The sequence below is a fragment of the Hippoglossus stenolepis genome, chromosome 14, assembly GCF_022539355.2.
Source record: "Hippoglossus stenolepis isolate QCI-W04-F060 chromosome 14, HSTE1.2, whole genome shotgun sequence".
NCBI lineage: Eukaryota > Metazoa > Chordata > Actinopteri > Pleuronectiformes > Pleuronectidae > Hippoglossus > Hippoglossus stenolepis.
The window spans coordinates 27528265-27534138 of NC_061496.1; positions in this window are offsets into that span (position 1 = coordinate 27528265).

The window sequence follows — 5874 nt, forward strand, 5'->3', positions numbered from 1 at the left end:
CCCCTCAACCAGACTCTTCTGCTTCTGATAAATTCATTGAAAAAAAAAAAAGTTAACTCTGACAATAATGACGGATTCTATTTCTGACAAGACACAAAGTTGTATAGAAACATAATTTGTAGGTGACAGGGAAGATTTTACTAAAGTCTGAACTCTGTCCTTCACAGAACTGTGGGTATATATGTAATACAAGTAATACCTGGCTACTTCATTGAGATTAAACATCCTGCGACCAAATTTAATGCAAATACATAATAAATAAAATAATTTAAAACAATAAATACTCTTATGTACAGTAAGGCAACATGATGCATAGCATCTAACAGAGAAGTTACATTTTGACTTTAACAGTGACAAAAGGCCTCAGAAACCACTTAATTACACACGGTGAAAGCACAGACAACCAATATTTCAAAACAGATAGTACTTTTTCATTATCAAAGAATCTCACATATCACTGATATGTGAAGTATACTAGGGAGTCCTACATTTTGAGAAACATGCCTGTGGATAGTCAAATGATTAACCTGGATCATTTAATGGTCAGGAAGAGGAAGAATCTGTTGTCTTTCAGTTGTAAAAACCTTTTCATTCAAAATGAAAAAAATATCTGTCAGGTAAAAGTTATGAAAAACAAAGAAATTACTATGTATCACTATGTCACATTTAAAATTCAAAACACATGTTAACAGGACAATGTTTTACCCTCACTAGTAACATATTTCATTGTGTTTTGTGAATTTTTTCCATGCCAAATAAAAATCAAATCACAGCACAGAAAATAAAGTGAGGAAGTGTACTGCATCTCTATGTTGTCCAGCAGAAAGCAGTGCTGAGCTGCTCTTACTGGCTACTACACAGCACTGCCTTTAGTTTCCATCAGGTGGTGTAGAAGATACCTCTCTTTTTGGATTGGACAGTTCCAGGACCACCTTCACAATGTTTGTGATTGTAAGTGAGTGACTGAGCCACACCATTGGTCTGTTGGACTATTCCCATTGGCTGTTGCTCTTTTAAAATGATTTGGTGCAATAGTGAGTGCAACTCAATTCTTTTGATTGCTCTGATCCTCTTAGCTCCCATGTCACAGTTAAAACAGAAACTACCAAGTAAGGTGGGACACTCCACTGTGCCATAGGATTTCATTCACAGAGCTTAGACGAAGACATTCAATTTAAGTCTGTATGAAAAAAAAAAGAACAAACAGTACAATTTTCATTTTCACACGCCCATAAACATTGTTTTTAAATGGAGACGCAGCCCCTTTCCACCCACAGCTCAGGGACAAAAAAACAGGCACTTTCTCAGGTGACACAGGCTGCAAAACAATGGATACATATAGAGGAAATGCATATATTACATATAAATGTGTATTGTATTTTATGTTATTCTTTGTTTGATTTGCTTTTGACTCCGTAAATCTTCTTGCAGTAACTTTATAGACTGTGGTTTGAATGATGTGCTCACAATTTTAATAGAAACTAGAATTACCGCACTGGGTTTGCATGCCTCCGCCAACCAGTGCAGTTTCTGTGTACATATTTCTACATATTTTTTTTACATAAAGGTCACTGTTACCTTTACCTTTGACAACTGAAACACAGTAGCATGAGGTCCGTGTGACCTTTGACCTTGGGCTACCAAGATGGAATCCGAGCTCAAGTGAATGTTTGCGCCAAATGTGAAAGAATTCCCTTGAGTCGTTTCGGAGATATTGCATTCATAAGTTTCACGGAATTTTTCACCTAATTCCTCCGGCCAATGGCTATTGCTGGTGCGGAGGCCTAAAAACAGATTCTTATCAAAACATTTATCTGAGGTGAAACAGCAGCAAAACTATTATTGGACAACACATCACGTAATCTTTGCAAATACACACATTGGGTCGTACCGTGCTGTAAACACCTGGAGACTGAAGACTGATCCAGCTGTGCCATCGTTATCAGAAACACATGCTGTTTCACATGACAGTTCAGGGGTATCTCTCCCGAACATTCTTATATGGAAGCAACTGAAAAAAAATTAGAAACACCCCTGGTCCAATCCAAACAGGTAGCCAAGCTCTGTTAAGCTGAAAGGATACACAATCCAGTGAGTCCAAAGCTGTCTGCCTTACTTATATGATGCATCTTGCTGGCTATGTACTGTATATGTTTGCAGCTGTTTGTTGCAACAAACAAGTTTTCTTACCAAAACTATGAGTAGAATTCAGACATGTACTCTTTTATTAATTTCAAAGAATGGTCTGTCTCCTGATACAATGAGCTGGTCCTGTGGGATTTTGTTCGGACCTTTATTTGTGATAATTTTGTTAGAAATTGCTTTAATGGTTTCTGTTTACTTTATAGACACTAGAATCTCTATTTTCTCCTGTCATAAAAACATGATATGTAATTGAAAGGAAATGTGCAGCTTCATGTGTGGGCTTGGCTGTAAGCATTCTTCAGATAATCTTCAATAACAAAAAACAACGGAAAATGAAGTCTTTCAGTGAGCCTATAGTGAGGCAGAACCAACTGTAGTAATACACATCTGTGGAGGTGCTTTGTTATCCTGGTGCTATATGTGGAAACATGCTTTTCAGAGATACACAGTGCCAACACACAAAGTAAAAACAGGCAAATGCTTATTATAAATATTTTTAGACTAGTTTTCAATGCAGCTCGACACAAAAATGTAGAATGAATACTGTCTTTATAACTGGTCAGATGTGCAAGGGCTGGAAACTGCAAAGTATATGTGGTCCACTCACGTAACATAAACATCTCATACCCATGATACTGCAGCATAACATTTAGATCCAGAGCCAGCATTTAACACTATGAAACTGATAATAGTAATAATAATAATAATATGTTATAACTGCAGATAATGTAAATGTAAGCCCCTCAACCCTAAAATGATAAGCCGTTAGATAATGGATACATGTATCATACACACATTTAAGATAAGAATTTTAACTGTGTGTACAAAGACAAACAAACATGTAAATCTCTGGCCACTGCAAAGAGCTGGCAAAAAAACAATTGATAGTGTTGGTTGGGAAGCCAGTAAAGGATAATGTCCTGTTCTTTGCACTTGAAAAATAACCATATGCTAGGTTGTTACATATAAAACGCAATATTGTTGTATCATGTACAAAAGGCTGTTTCATTCAACATTTTTATTTTTACATTTAAATTATAGGTAGTTTGTTATATTATTAGCTTTCATTAGCCTTAAGCATAGTTTAGTTCTCATAACCATAATCTCTTCTTCACATTTGCTGTACTGGTACAATGCAGTTGCATTGAAAATGAAGATGCATTGGAATGAGTAACTGAATTGTTTAGTACAGTCTTTTTGTGGTAACTGAAAGCAGTTTTCTTATTCAATTTTGCAGAAGTTATTTGTGACAAAGTCACAGTCTACATGCTTCTTGTTTGGGTGATGACATGTGACTACAATACACGTTGTCTGCTCTACAACAGTAATACACGAGCAAAGGAAAGTTAATCTGAATTTACAGACTTGTGTTGTTTAAACTACAGGTCGACTGAGTGGTATCATGTCACAGCTTATCTGAAAATAGCCCAAGTGGTGAAAAGTCTGTCAGTCAGGCCGACGTTTGGCTCATGACTATATTTATGATGGTATCCTACTATAGTCTGTTGACAGAGTTGTAAACAAGCTGAGCTAAAACAAGTTCTCGAGTGGCATGTACTAGGAAACATGGATGTGGTTAGTGACATACCTTCAGGGTTATACCCTGGGTTTTCAGGGTTACACCAGTGGTTCACATTTTTATCGGGATACATAAATGTGGTAGCTTCACACCTAATCAGGTTTTGTCTGAGATAATGGACCAAGGCATATAAAAGCACTGCCAAGTTTCCAATAAATTATCTTGGAAAATGACATTAAGACTCATGTAGATGAGGGTGGAGCTTGGTGTGTCGATTGTCAGAGGGTCTCAATGGAGGCCAGAATATTCAAGGACCAGCAAGCCCCTTTGCTTTTTCTGTTTAGGGCTCAGGACAGAGGATGATCCACCTTGTTAAGCGGGGCTATACAAATAAAATGTGATTGATTGATGATTTTCTTATGAATTTCTTATATATATATGAGTGACCTACAGCAGAAACAAATTGTTGCATTAAAGCTATTAATTTTCTTTTTTTATGTACTTATCTATCCACAATGTGAGGGGCGTACACCAGATAGTATGTTATTGAAATGAGCTGCCCTGGAAGGAAAGGGTTGCAGAGAGTTGTATCACATGGTGAAAAGCAAATCCTGGTCTTACAAAGACCATTGTATTTACAAAGAAATATTTCTATAGACATTTAATTTACTATTAGTATGTCTTCACATCATAATTATATTTCGGTCTTCAAACAGGTTGATGTGTTTTGATTTATTTTAGGCTGTCTTAAAATGGATCCATCATAGAAGGGTCACTGGATTAACTTTATGGCAAATAATGGATACATGATATATCCTATTAAAAACCAAGCAAGAAAGAGACATATCCAAACAATGCAGTGATGTGGATGTAATTTTCAAAGACATGATCCTTAGATTAGTTAGAAATGTTTTTTCTTTTATATCTCAATTTTTAGCTTTGTTAGCTAGCAGGCTAGTAGTCAACAAGCTAGCAGCACAACTTGTCCTTGGTCCACATCAGATCTTTGAAGCCGAATTACAGTTCAAACTATACAGCCAACATCTTCAATCTATTTTAATATAAATGTATCGACTTGTTGCCATTACCCTGAATTTCATTTGGACTCTGTTTGGGTTGTTGCAAGCAGCAGTTTAAATGCTAAGCTGCCATCACTGTTGATATACATATTGTTGTTAATGAAAATCAGTATCTCTGATACTTTGACTCTAGATCTTCCTCTTTAGAGTTTGGCATTTATAAAGGTTTACGTAACATTACGAAAATTGTAACACAAAGTAAATCATACCATTGCCTTGAATTTGGGAGAACAAATCGTTCTTCACAATGTCATCGGTCAATAGTGTCATCAGCACTTGTTTCTCTGAATGCTGAAGCTACTGAATTGATGCTGGTGGTGTTTCTGATCTCCACGTTAATTGAAATGAACAACCTAAAAGGGCTCTATAATAAGTGATAAGAAGTAATTAGATAGTTTTGGGGTTTTGGCTTTTAGACTTACGGACATTTCATCACAGATTAATGATTATTAATGTTTCAATTTCTGCTAATTAACTTGCTTAAAGTAATCCTTTGTAAAAACAAATTAATTCAAATGTTACCCTCCATACCTGTTTCGATAATTCTGCATCCCGTTAGCCTCTTCTACCTTCCACTCTAGGACTAACGAATCAGCTAAATTATCAGGAAACTGGTGAGAGCTCCCTGTCAAAAATAACAAAGATGTCCTCAATTAAATATTATGAATTCTGCTGATATAACTCAAGATGTGTGCTTAGAAATGTAAGCAGTTACTTTGAGCTTCTGTTGCCAAAGAGCTCAAGATCTCAAACATGCCAGAGGGGTGTTGCAATGACAGCCTTCAGCAGGCAGAGTGAAGGACAACAAATAGATTATACTATGAAGTGGAACACTGCAGAGTTCTCTGCTCTGTGCTTATTGCTGTTGGCATTTGCGGAACCTTCCACTGCTCTGCTGGATGCGGACAGCCAGATAGCCTTCTGGTGCCATCAGACTCTGTCCGGAGGTATCTAAACCTCGATGAAGCTGAGCTATGAACGAAGGGAAGGCTCTGTCCACACTACTGTGGATCCCGACTGAGGCCCTGGCTTCTGACCACATGAACAAGGCGTGAGTCACCCAATGTAGATACCAGGCCTCACAATATCCTGCTCTTCCACACAAGAGCTTTTGGAAATTTGTGCATTTGA